The sequence below is a fragment of the Haliotis asinina genome, chromosome 6 (genome assembly GCF_037392515.1).
Source record: "Haliotis asinina isolate JCU_RB_2024 chromosome 6, JCU_Hal_asi_v2, whole genome shotgun sequence".
Taxonomy (NCBI): Eukaryota; Metazoa; Mollusca; class Gastropoda; order Lepetellida; family Haliotidae; genus Haliotis; species Haliotis asinina.
In genome coordinates, this window is record NC_090285.1 from 40,919,486 (window position 1) to 40,934,343 (window position 14,858).

Below are 14,858 nucleotides of genomic sequence, written 5' to 3' on the forward strand. Positions count from 1 at the left end.
TGTTTGACCCAGTGGGGGGGTCCCTAACCCTAAGGACCCATGAGTGCGTGTTTGACCCGGGGGGGGGGGGGTCCCTAACCCTAAGGACCCATGAGTGCGTGCTTGATCGGAAAGAGAGCGTTATAATGAGAATCGGGAGTAACGCTACCGATGAGACTCATTATAGCGCGATACGCTGGGACTGCTCATTAGCGTGTGCTGAGCCTCGAGCGGCGCGCGCCCGGTAAAGTGTAATCTAGCCGATGAGTCTCTTAGAAGCAAGCTTCTGGAAGTTAGAAATCTAACGCTACCAAATTGCATAGATATCTGTAGAGCCTATGAATCCAGCCAATATCAGACAAAAGCCATGACAGGAAATGTTCAAGATGATATTCATGCGTTCTCAAGAAAGAAAGAAAGAAAGTTCAAGAAACCCATGAAGAATGAAAGCCACAGACATGAGAGATATGACAAGAAAGGAAAGAAAAACAGAGTAAATCAGAGAGTCTGCAAATACTGTGGAACAGATTGCCCACCAAGAAATTGTCCAGCGTATGGGAAAACTTGCAGTGTATGCAAATACAGAAATCACTTCAGTTCGATGTGCAAGTTCAGAAAATCTCAAGTTCATTCAGTAGAAGATGAATATGCTAGCGATGAAGAAAATGAAGATGGGAATGACTATGTCCTAGCAATGAACACTGACAGAGATTATGAGAAAGTCATATGTGCAAACATGTACATTGAAGGACACATGACAAATTTCCAGCTGGACAGTGGTGCGACAACTAATGTAATGTCAAGTAGAGATTATGTTGCCATTACAAGAGACACAGAATTCAAGGACACAGAGAAGACACAGAGAAGTCTTGTCATGTACAACAAAACAGAAATGCAGACCCTGGGACAGAAGATTTTCACTGTGACAAACCCAATGAATGATGAGAGTTACAAGGTGAGATTTATAATTGTTGATGAGGACTGTAAGTCAATTCTAGGATCCAGAGCAGTACAACACATGCGTTTGATGACAGTGAACAGAGAGAACATAGCCAAAGTGGATGAAAAGATTGATCAAGGAGAAGAGCTAATGAAGAAATATGGAGATGTCTTCAAAGGTGAAGGTCAGCTTGAAGGTGAACTGCACTTAGTGACAGATAACTCGGTGAATCCTGTCAAGTTACCATGCAGGAAATGGCCTCTCACAGTGAAGACCAAGGTGAAAGATGAACTGGATAGGCTAATGAAACTAGGTATCATCACACCAGTTGATACTCCAACAGACTGGATAAGCAGTTTAGCTGTAGCGATGAAGCCCTCAGGAGCTGTACGACTGTGTATCGACCCGAAACCATTGAACAAAGCACTCAAAAGAAATGAGTACCCGATACCAACCATTGATGATATCCTACCTGAGCTACAGGGAGCCTACTACTTCACACACCTTGACGCCAAGAACGGATTTTGGCATGTCTGCCTAGATCAAGACAGTAGTTACCTTACTACGTTTGAGACGTCGTTCGGGAAGTACAGATGGCTAAGGATGCCGTTTGGAATATCTCCGGCGCCAGAAGAATTTCAAAGAAGAATGGACAATGCACTGAAAGGACTGAACAGTGTATTTGCAGCGCATGACGATCTGCTTGTATGGGGCAAAGGCAAGACACCCGAAGATGCTTCCATAGACCATGACAAGAACCTCGAACAACTACTTCAACGTTGTAGAGAAACAGGATTGAAGCTAAACAGAGAGAAGGTTGAGTTGAAACAGACCCAGGTCAACTACTTAGGTCACGTGATATCCAAGGAAGGCTTGAGAGCTGACCCAAGTAAACTCGACGCCATTGAGAAGATGCCATCGCCAGAAGACAAGAGTGGAGTACAGCGTCTGATGGGTATGGTTGGTTACCTACAGAAGTTTGCTCCCAATCTCTCCGAGGTATCTGCGCCAGTGCGGGAGTTGGTGAAGAAAGATACCAACTTTCGATGGGATGAACAGGTACATGGACAAGCCTTTAGTGATATCAAGAAGATCCTGTCAAGTCCGCCAGTCCTTAGGTACTTCGACACAGAGTGCCAGACCACGACACTTCAATGTGACGCATCTGAAAGTGGACTCGGAGCGTGCTTGCTTCAGGATGGCCAGCCAGTACAGTATGCCTCACGAGCATTAACCAGTACAGAGAAGGGTTACGCCCAAATTGAGAAAGAGATGTTAGCGATGGTGTTCGGACTAGAAAAGTTCGAGAGATATGTCTACGGAAGAAAAGTTCTTGTAGAAACTGATCACCAACCACTAGTGACAATACACAAGAAGAGCCTATTATCAGCGCCAAAACGTCTACAGAGGATGCTTCTCCGAAAACAGAAATATGAGTACGAAGTTGTGTACAAGAAAGGAGATGTACTTAGCCGACACACTCAGTAGAGCCTTCATCTCAAGACCGGAGAAGGATGTTGAAAAGGAAGAGATCTTCTTAACATCGCTTGAAGAAGAATTGCAGAGCATAGACATGACAGAGAACATTGCGGTTTCAAGCGAAAGACTCCAAGAGCTACAAACAGCTACAAAGTTGGACGAAGACCTATGCCAGCACATGAAAATAATTCAGCAAGGATGGCCTGAAGACCTAGAGAGAGTTCCGAGGAATTTGAAACCATATGAAAATTTCCGAGAAGAATTGTCTGTACAAATGGACTTGTCTTCAAAGTTGACAGAATTGTGGTGCCCTCAGCTGCACGACACATCATTATGGAGAGACTGCACATGAGTCACACTGGTATACAGGGATGTGTGAGACGAGCACGTGAGACAGTGTATTGGCCCAAAATGTACAGTGACATTGAAGACTATGTATCCAAGTGTAGTGTGTGCAACACCATACAGTCTAACCAGGGCAAGGAACCAATGATAAGTCACCAGATCCCGGAGCTGCCATGGCAATATATTGCCTGTGACTTGTTCGAATGCGACAAAAGGGGCTACCTCATTACCGTCGATTTCTACTCCGACTTCTTCGAAATCGATAGACTGGAAGATAAAGCTGGAAACGAAGTTATCACCAAACTCAAGGCCCATTTCGCACGTCATGGAGCCCCACAGGTAGTTATTACTGACAACGGACCGCCATTCAACTCGCATAGTTTCTCAGACTTTGCTTCAGTATATGGATTTGAACACAATACCAGCTCACCAGGATATGCTCAATCCAATGGCAAAGCTGAAAGTGCCGTGAAGATTGCAAAGACAATGCTACAGAAATCACATGAAGCCAAGTCGGATCCATTTCTAGCTCTCCTCGAGTTACGAAATATCCCAAATGAGAAGATGGGTTCATCACCAGTACAGCGACTATTCGGTAGACGAACCAGAAGTCAGTTACCAGTGTCCAAACAGCTCTTGAAACCAGAGATACAGCCTAATGTTAAACAGAGACTCATTGAGAAGAAAGCTGTACAGATGTCTTACTACAACAAGAGCACCAGAGAACTACCGTCACTCCACAAGGGTGATATAGTCAGATTCCAGCCTCCAGGTCACAGAAGATGGATAAAAGCCAGAGTTGAAAACCAGGTAGATGTTTGATCCTACAGTGTTCGCACAGAAGATGGTCGACAGTATCGTCGAAATCGAAGACACCTTCGAACATCAAAAGAACACTTTGCAGAAACGGGTATGTGGAAGAGATATCCGGTACCAGATTCAACGCCTAGTCAACGTATGCAGCCACCACGTTTGAACCTGAGACCAGCAGGTTTGAACCCCAGACCAGCGTCAGCAGCAGTCAGCAGAAGACAGCCTGTTAAGCCACCAGCAGCAGACAGGTTGATGGATGTCAATCCTCCTCAGCGCTCCCCAGCCACAACCGATGCCGACTACACCACAACGAGGTCGACAACCCACTCAGCAGCCGCCGCCGCCGATGTCTCCACCTAAGACTGACGTTCCTGTTAGTCCACAGAGGACACTACGAGGCAGAGCAGTGAGAAGACCTACCTACCTCAGTGACTACATATCATAAAGAGACTGTGTAGAGTTAGGATAGTGTGAGCAATGAACAAAGAGTTTGTGATGGACACACCTGATTTCAGTATTAGTGCAGGAAGCACAATCTTCAGTATTAATTTGAAGTAAAAGTTTTAAAGTAATTCTTTTGAATTATATTATAAAGATAAACAGTTTCAATGGACTGATGCTCAAACAACGAGAGACTGTCATCTTATTTCAGAGTATAGTTAAAAGCGTAACTGTTAAAAGAAATAAGATTTTCATAAGAGCTGAATTTTCATGAACTTTGAATTTAATCAGCTTATCGCTTTTCCTTAAAGAAAGAGGGATGTTACGATGTTAGATCTGAATAATGAATGCTCCCTCGATACAAGGATTCAACGAATGCTCCCGGCATCCCAGCATGCCTTGTTCTATATCAAGATGGCGACAATATTAAACGTTGAAACTCACCTGCTAGTTTTTATTTAAAGTATACCAGACGAAGCACCTATGTCTGGAATACATCAATGAGTAAAAGTTATTTCTTGGTCACCAGCATTTCGACTCATCAGGATTAATTTTGACAGTACTAGTGTATAAACAGCACAGCTCACTGTAATACATCATCACACAATGTCACACATCATGATATCTACTGCCATCAAATGATGAATGGGAAAACAATCAAATAAGTTCACTGAGCTTCAAGTCAAGAGTGTCGAGACTGGACTCAACTTTGATGTGTTTAAATGGACACTCTTGCCTTGAGATTATGTTCAGTGGCGTGGTAAGGACATGTCATGTCAGCAACTGTGCAAGACTGTTACATACTGAAAAGTCAGGAACTCACATAAGACCAGGGGCATGCAATACATTGACACTGTTCATATCTGCAAATAAGCGCAAAGTGAAACAGGAATGTCTTCATCCTTTCATTGTAAAACATTTTGGTTTCATTTTCAGGAGAAGTTTGCGATATATGAACATTGTGTGAATGAATGAGTAATGTATTGTGAAACTCAGGTCACTACACATTTGTCATTTGTCCAATCTTTGTTGTAAAAGCATGAAAGACTGTGGTTTTACGATCCTGATAGCTATATTCCAGCAAATTCAAACGACTCTAAACCACTAATAGGCTTCATATACTGTACCCATATGAGGAATCAAAGACAATCAATTATGTGACAAGATAGCTAGCACTAGGCTACCCCATTGACCTTTTTCAATCAAACAAATAAGTCTCCGAAGGAAATGAGCAAGGTCTTGAAGTAATGTCACATGTCCTGTCCTACCAGGAGCCAATATTGTTGTTTAGGGACACTCATCAAGACAGCAACATAACTAAAACTAGAGGGTCAGAAGGGGTCAAATCAAGAATTCACTATGTAGACATGTACAGCACAAAATCTGTATCCATACATTATCAGATTGGACGTGCTGTTGTATTAGAATATGATGAAAATACACCAGTATTTGCTATCCTCAAAGATATATTTTAGTGTATTGCAAAGCAAAATACTTTGTCCTCCAAGGCCCAAACCATCTTGGTTTGATGAACATATGTTGCATTACATTTTAGAACCAAATGATACGTGTTTGAGATCATTCACAAGTCTGAAATTTATGTTCCCACTCAGTGTGTATAAGTACAATGAAAAGCTAGTTACAACGAACTCTCCCACTTGTGAATTCTTTTAACTTGACTGTTGTCTAGAACTTGTATTTGTAGTATGTACAATTTGAATCCTGGAATATTGGAAATGCCTTTATTTAAAATCTGGAACAACACATGAACCTTGAAAAAGTGTGTTGTAGCTCAATCTCTAGAAGAGATAAAGGAGAAAGGTAAGTGGTACTCTAATATTATAAGGTAATTTTGAAACAACATCACTTAAGCCAAGTTAAGGGTTTCAGTATTATCAACATTCGTACATGTTTTGTTTTGAGAATAGAGTGATGTTTGAATAAAGATAAGTAAAATAATTATATATAACCATGAATATATACAAACCTGTAGAGGTTATGAATTCTTTGAAGAATGTCCTCCTTGGGGTACATATTTAGCATTTAAATGTCCATTTAAAAATGCCTACGACAGTTGTAACAATATTGAATAAATATTTTAGAAAACAAAAACTCGTTTTTGTCTTGTGAGACCACCCCTACAGGGCCCCCACCCGGGCCCCTTAACAGCCAAGAGCAGGTAACTCTCGCCGTGTACCTAATACCTCACTTTTCATGCTGTGCCGTGTACCTAATACCTCACTTTTCATGCTGTCGTCATTGAGGACAGTCGTCCATCAGCAGCTCTCATATTTAGAGACAAACCTACGAGTGAAGAGAAATGAGTGAGAAAGCTATGAAAACAGTATGTAGGTTCCTTTTTAACGCACAGGCGCTATTAGGAATGTATATTTCACTCTTTTTCATTCATGAAATGTTGTAACTTTCCGTGGTGACCGTGGTCTTCAGCCATATGGCTGGCAAGATGGCGGTCGGCACGTACCTGGTGGTTATTTTCTCCTGCCTATTTTTTTTTAGGTGGATATAAATACAAACCGAATATTTGTATGTTTTTTTACCTTTCTTTTCCATGGTAAAAAAAAAACATATATGCTATTGTATGTTTTCATAAATAGCTTTATTATCATTTAACGGTTAAATATCGCCAGTGCGTATTATTGTTTTTGTTAAATACTCATGTGTTTGTTGGATTAACGGGCCTTGCTATTAATCATAGCGTGGTTCTGTGTTTTCCAGTTCAAGGGGTGTGCTACTTGTAACGCAAAACTCCCCCCACAGGATAAGCATCTTGTGTGCCTGCGTTGCTTAGTGGAGGAGGTTCACGACGAGCAAGGATGCACCATATGTCATGACTTTTCCCCCAGGGCTCAAAAATCCCGTCATGCAGATTTGATCATTTACAGATCTTTGATCCAGGCAGGGGGGGATATTTGGCCTCAGGAGCCACCATCAAAAAAAGCCAAAAAAGATATAAAGAAGGATGCGTCTTCGGCTTCAGTCTCGGGGTGGGGGGTGGGATACAGTAAAACAAGCGAAAGGGTACTTCGGGCCCCCACCTCCAGCGGTGGCTTCTACCTCCGCAGCACCTCCTACTGAACCCTCGCAACCGTCAACATTCGATTTACTTTCGTCTTTGTTACAGCAGCAAATGGTGTCGGTACATACCCTGAATTCGGACACGATGTCCGGTCTCCACCAGGAGATCGGCGTTTGTCCGGAGTCGGGTGTGTATCCGACTTCAGCTTCCATGGGACTCCCCAGCCACGCCTCTGGCGTCGGTGTGGGGACTTCCCTTAGGGGTGCGCAGGAAACGACTTCAGCATCGGTTGCCAGCCACTCCGAGGTTGCCAATGTTGGTCATGGGACCATACCTATGTTGGGCCGAGCGAGTCTTCTTTTTCGCTCAGCGCTTCGCTGAGGCAGGTACCGGAGCGTATAGCTTCCGTCCTGCCGCAGGTCGTGGTTGCTTCGGTGACACCGGGTGAGGTTTTTGCCCCAGCCAAGGTGGTGGATTCTCGGTTGCGCATCCTCCCTTCTATATTGTCAGAGGTTATTAACCCTCTTTTAACGGGGGCGCGGTCACGCTTCGATTTACCGCAACTAGACCGGTGTTACCTCATGGGTGATCTTAACCTGTATAACCCTCCAGTGGTCGACGACTGTATCTATCCATCGGTCGCCCTGGGGGGTTCCTCTGGCAGCTCTTTAGCTTCGGCTAAACAAGGGCGCTTCCTGCCTCCGTTCATGGTTCATCGGCTTATAGGTCGTTTGAGGAGCAGTACCGTAATGCAGCTCAATGCCTTAAAGTCACAATACACGCCGCATATACTTCGGTATTACAGCGTCAGCTTGTTGACGGCGGCGGTGTCGAGGAGGAGTGTGCCTCTCCTACGCTCGCTCAGCAGCTTACGGAGGTGCAGTCACATCTGGCACGGGACTCAATCAGGCCCTCGGTGTGCCAGATGATGTCGGCAGTTATGGGCCTCCGTAGGCTGTGGGTGTCCGTGGTACGGTATTCGCCGGCCACTCAACAAGCACTCCTTTCACTGCCATTCCGGATGGGATCTACTCTCTTCCTGGGAGCGGCATCAGTGGTCCGGGAGGCCGCGGAGGCTGTGTCTACCTTCAAGGAGTCTAAGCCCTTGTTAGAACAGCCTCACACTTCTCGTGCACGGCCCACGGCGCTTACCTCCGCTTATCCTTCGGCTCCGGCCAAGGACTCTGCTAAGTGGGCACAGCCATTGCAGGCGCAGAAGGGTAAGAGTAGGGGCAAGGGCAAGGCTGCGGCGCCCCAGCAGCCTTTTCCGAGGAAGGGGAAGTCGGCCCTGGCATCCCAGTAAGTCATCCTCCGGAGCCCTTGCAAGTGAACCCGAATCAAGCAGTCGGAGCACTGCCGACGTCGGGTATTCATTGCCTCCTGCCAAACCTTCCTGTGGGTGGCCGCCTTTCCCACTTCCTGTCGGATTGGGAAAAGGTAACCTCCAACCCCTTGGTCCTATCCACCCTCAGGGACGGCCACTTACCACTGTGGAAGAGAGAACCGCCTCCCTTGGAAAGCCAAGGTTCTCCACGCCGAGGTCCAGTTTTTACTGGACAAGGCGGCCATCGAGGTGGTTCCAGGGGGTCAGGAACAAGAGGGATTTTACTCCACTTATTTCCTGGTCACCAAAAAGGACGGAGGGTTCAGACCGATTCTCAATCTAAAACTGCTGAACACGACCTCAAGGACGCGTACCTGCATGTCCCGATGCATCCCGAGTTCAGGAAGTACCTGTGGTTTTCCTTCAACGGGGTATGCTATCAGTTTCGGGTGCTTCCCTTCGGCATCGCCACGGCTCCGAGGGTATTCACCAAGCTTATGTTAATCCCAGCACAAGTGGCCAGGTCACAGGGCAGGTGTTGTCACCCATACCTGGACGATTGGCTTATAAGAGCACTTGCCGCTCACTTGAGTCGAGACACAACATTCGCCATAATGTGTATTCTCACCAGGTTGGGCTGGATTATCAACCTCAAGAAGTCAGACCTAGTTCCTACACAGGATCTGATCTTCTTAGGTGCATGGTTCGACACAGCGAGAGGCATCGTCTCCCTGTCGCCGGATCGGATCTCCAAAGTTCAGAGAATTGTTCTGCAATTCCTCGAGTCCCCCTCGGTTTCGGCTCGGGTTTGGCTCCAGTTGCTAGGCAATATGGCTGCGACGGTGGACGTTGTTTGGAGGGCGCGGTTGAGGATGCGACCCATTCAGTACGCCTTGGCGCGAATGTGGTCCCATGGCAGGAGTTATGAAATGATTCTCCTCACTCCGGAGTATCTCTTTCCTCATTTACAGTGGTGGACAGTGGTAGGGAATCTATCCAGGGGGTTACCCCTGGACACTCCCTCACCAACCCTCTCGATTCAGACAGACGCTTCCCTCACAGGGTGGGGTGGGGTACTGGGCGCTCATTCAGTTTCGGGTCTCTGGTTACGGCACGAAAAGCGCCTGCACGTCAATGTGCACGAATTGAGAGCTGTTCGGCTAGTGTTCCAACACTTTCGGGAGACGGTTCGAGGCTGTGTGGTGGGTCTAGAAATGGACAACCAGACGGCAATGACCTATATCCTGAAACAGTGCGGTACGGTTTCTCCGTCCCTCCTAGAAGAGGCGTGGCACTTTCTACAGTGGTGCGACCGGTTCAATGTTTGGGTGTGTCCCATGTATCTCGCCGGGGTGGACAATGTTCGAGCAGACACGCTCTCTCAACGTGTCCTAGCTCCACACAAGTGGATGTTGCATCGGGAGATATTCGGGATTATCTCCCGGTTGTTCTTATCGTTCCAGGTGGATCTGTTTGCCTCTGGGGGGACGAACCAGATTCCGGTGTTTTGTTCTTGGATACCGGATCCGAGAGGCATCACCCAGGACACTTTCCAGCTCGATTGGACGGACAGGGTATTGTGGGCGTTCCCACCTCTGCCGCTGATTCCCAGGGTCCTCTCGCAGCTTGCCACCCAACCAGCTCAACTGTTAGTGCTTCTTGCTCCTCTTTGGTCGTCTCAAAGCTGGTAATGAGGTTTCTGGCATTGCCTCCTGTCCTTTTACCCTTTCGACCGGAGTTACTATCCCAGAACGGAGCGCCGCACCCAAATCCCAGGATTCAGTGGGTGGCCTGGCCACTGTCCGGAATCGCCTCCAAGCAAACGGAATTTCTGCACCAGTTGCAGACACAATTATGGCTTCGCAGAGGGATTCGACAAATGTTCAATATGAGGATAGATGGGCCTGTTATGCACGCTGGTGTGTCAAAAGGGGGATTCTTGATCCCTTTTCTTCAACTTTAGTTGAAGTACTGGAATTTTTGCAGTCCCGGTTAGAGTCAGGCCTAGCTGCCTACTATCCGGGGCTATTCCATGGCCATTTCAGCGTTCCATATTCCTGTTGACGGTGCTCTCTTGGGGCAGCACCCTCTTGTCCAGCGTTTTTAGCGGGTGTGGATAGGATCCATCTGACTGTCCAGCGGATTAGTTCCCCGTGGGACTTGTCAATCGTTCTTGACTGTTTGTCCGGTCCTCTTTTTCACGAGCTATCGTCTCTTTCTCTCCAGCTGTTAATGTGGAAGGCTGCCTTTCTTGTGGCGGTAATGTCTGGCAGGCAGGTAGGTGACATTCATGCAATGTCAGCGGATCCTGCCTTGACCGTTTTTCACAAAGACAGGGTCAGTATTAGACTGCCGGATTCTTACCGTCCTAAGATCGCAGGCGCTTTTCATGTTACAGTGCCTTTCGAGCTCCCTAAGCTCGTGCAGCCTCCCTCGCCCGGTACCTCTCTTCGACATGCTCACGTCTTAGATGTCCGAAAGACCCTTAGGGCTTATATCAAACGAACTGCTGATATCCGAAAAGATAACCAGTTGTTTTGTTGTTGTGGCGGGGGGAGAGCTGGTCTGCCAGCGAACAAGCAAACCATATCTAGGTGGCTTGTCTCTGCCATTTGTATGGCGTATACTCATAAAGGGTTACCTATCCCTAATGGGTTAAAGGCTCATTCTGTTAGGGCAGTGGCTATGTCACAGGCTTATGCCGCGGCTCTGCCCATTGAGGAGATCTGCTCTGAGGCTATTTGGAGCCGACCGAGCACGTTTATCCGTCACTACCAACTGGACAAACATTCACGTGAACGTGCTCAGTTTGGCCATACAGTTCTCACTAGCTCTCACTTCCCTAGCTGAATGAGCGTCTGAGATCTCGACTTTGTTTACCATGAAATGTTCCTGGTGGTGGGTTTTCACGAAACCTTTCTTTTCATATTGGTGACAGATACCCTCTGGTGGTGGTGTTTTTAAAAAAAACAAAAAACAAAAAAAAACACAAAGAGAAAAAAGAGAACAAACTACCTATAGACGGGGGTTTTTTTCACTTTAGCGTCGACATACGCTCATATTTACCCTTGCACTGTTATTCCCGGCACTACTTCGCTGGTTTGGGGGAATATTGACAGTGTCTGATGGCATGAGGTGTGGTCATATGTCCATCACCTATGGGGGCTTGTTGTCAATTGGCTCTTTCGGCCCTATGTTGCCACGCCCACGCCTGATTGACATCAGCGGCTTGGTGATCGGGTAAGTGTATTTCTCTATCTCTCGCAGCTTCGGCAGTGTATGAAAGTGTGTGAAGGATACATGTTAGCAGACAGAATGCCTCTCCAAACTCACGTTGGATGGGAGTTTGTGTTATGATATATATGTACCCCAAGGAGGACTTCTTCTGAAAAAGAATTATACAAACCTGTAGAGGTTAAGAATTCTTTGAAGAATGTCCTCCTTGGGGTACGGCCACCCGCCTCCCCACATTCTGTCTGACAATCTCAGCATGAAAAGTGAGGTATGAGGTACATGGCGAGAGTTACCTGCTCTTGGCTGTTAAGGGGCCCGGGTGGGGGCCCTGTAGGGGTGGTCTCACAAGACAAAAACGAGGGTTTTTTTTCTAAAATATTTATTCAATATTGTTACAACTGTCGTAGGCATTTTTAAATGGACATTTAAATGCTATATATGTACCCCAAGGAGGACTTCTTCTGAAAAAGAATGTCATTTCATGTATAATATTGTTAAAATGATTATGCTATACCTTGTTCATCACTAATATCCAAACGGTCTTGATTTCCAGCTTGTATAAAACTTGATGTCGTCAATATGACTTTACACATCAACTGATAGGACAGAAGTTGATGAGGATGATGTCTTGCTTCAAATTTCAAACCTTGGAGATGTACAAATCCTCCTGCAATCAGGACAACTGCGAGAAACTGAACACCACTGAAGATACTGAGCACAATGAGAGTAGTAAAAATCTGACAAAGGCTAATAACCAAGTTGAAGAATCTGGTCCAAGTGATCAAGTTGATAAATGTATTCCTTCACCAAGACTAGGTGGGACTTTACATTCTTAGCTGATCTATCCTTAAACCTTTAGCATTTTAAACTTCTCAAGAACCTATGGGCTGAAATTTTTATTACAGGTACTCTTCCCAATCAGGATTTAAATTGTAGATTTGGTAACCCTGTGAACCCCAAAAGAGAACACAGGTGCCAAACCCTAACTCTGCTATTGTAACAAAACTCTTGTGTTAAAGTTTCTTGGGTCAGTAGTTATTATGAATTGTAGATTCAAGGTTACCATGCAACCTTTAATATGGGCCACAGGAACCACAGCCCCTGTTTTTGACTTCTTTTCCATAAATAAAAGTACTAGAAAGCTTTAATGTTAAAATAATATCATGTATTCTTAAGCAAGACTTTAGTGTGCTTCTATGTATGTGTTTTGTTTTAGATGCAATTTTTTTAAGCACAGTGCACCAAATAAGAAATGAAGAATTGCTGCATTATTCAGAATTGGTCACACCGCACTTGCAGGAGGGGACACCAGAAATTATATGGAACAAACTTGTGAATGAAATTGCCTAATTTTATTTTGGGAAATACGTCTGTATCAATGAAGCTTGCCACTATAGATAAACAGTGAATTCTAAAAACAATTCAATAGTCATTTTCATGTAACACCAAAACATCAATTTAAACACTGGCAGAAAGTCCAAGTTTCATGTTCATACATCTCATATTTGTAACTCCATTACATGCAGCTGTAATTAGTTTGACAAACAGTTTCTACATGCTTCAGCTTCAGCTTCAGCTAATTTATTTTATGCACTTTATTGTCACAGTACATATCTGTACATATTGCTTTGGATTTATCCCCTCCTTGAAACAGGTTTCCTACTGTTTATAACCTTGTATTGCAGACTACATTTATCATTTTACATACGTTTTTATGTGATAATACATAAGTGTTCATTCAGATAGAAGGTGTTGAGTTTGTATCCAGTGATACCTGAAAAGCATAACTTTATTTATTTAACCAACCATCCTATCATCCAAAAGTGGCTAGTCCACCCCAACCATTATTCCAACCGATCAAACTCCAGACCCCACTGCCCCTCTCAACCAGCCTGCAAACTCCACTAAAACAACAAAACGACACCACACATCACCCACAGAAAACACTCAAACCCACAAAAAACAATGCGCCCAACCCACCCTTGTATTGCAGACTACATTTGTCAAGGCTTTGTCCATGAAAATCAGGCACATGTGCCACAATGAGGAAAGAAACAGCCAGCCATCAGTGGCTGGAGCTGTTGCTGTTCCAAAATCTCCAAAAAGATTCAGAGTCACACAAGTTACCCAAGATGCCGACAAGACCCTGAGTGAGTTAGATCTCAAGTCACATGTCAGAGTGCTCTAAGATGAGTGGAAAAGAACCAGGCAAAAACAGTAACATGGCACATATACGGATGCTCCTAAAGGAAACAGGTCCGTATGGGGATATGCAGAATAATAAAGGAGTTTCCCTGATTTAAAGATGCAACATATGTAAGTATTTCTGTGTATTTATGTTGTTTTCTCTCAGGTTTATGGCTACTTGAGTACAGATTTAGCTAGATGTTTTAATCATTTTACATACTTTTTTATATGATAATCCATAGGTGTTCATTCAGATAGAAGGTGTTGAGTTTATATCCAGTGATAACTGAAAAGCATAAATTCATTTATTGGACTCTAATATGATTTACTATTCAATATATGCCTTATGCTATTTTGATCGCCTGTCCTTACTTCGCCTACACCTTACAATATACATAATGTCATATACTATCATCCGTATTAGGAGAATGATATAGCCCACATTTAGAGAATGGATTCAAATATCTTGAGATATGACCGTCGAAAAAATGTGTTTGTTTAGGAGAGTATAGTAGTAATAGTAGAGCCCACATTTAGAGAAGGGAGATTATCCAAATGTGTTTGTTTAACAACTGTTGCAGATTATAATCCTGCTTCATGTTGTTTTAAAGTGAGATAATCTCAATGTGTCTCGAGTAAAGACTTCAAAAGAAATCATTAAAAAGTCTACTGATATCATAAATAAGATTAAAATTACGAATAGGGATTGGATAAACTGCAGACAATTGCCTTGAAGTATAAAAGCATGTGTCTCATACTATGGGAATCCACTACATACAGATGATACACATCATCACTTATTTGGATTTCTTAGGAACAAGATATACGGACACAGCTGGACACTACCTCATGCTCTCATCCGCCATCTCAACTCCTCCTCTTGCAGAGACATTTGAACTGACTAAGATCGCAACCAGGCGAGCTCTAGCCCCGGCTCCCAGAGTAATTTTCTCCTATTTATTTTTTATTCTCATTGTTTTGATAACTACAATTTCAAACAAATTTTCCCTTCTCCTGGTGCTAGAACTTTTGTAAACATCTCCTCAGTGCCAAACTTTTTCCCATTGTATACAGTTGTT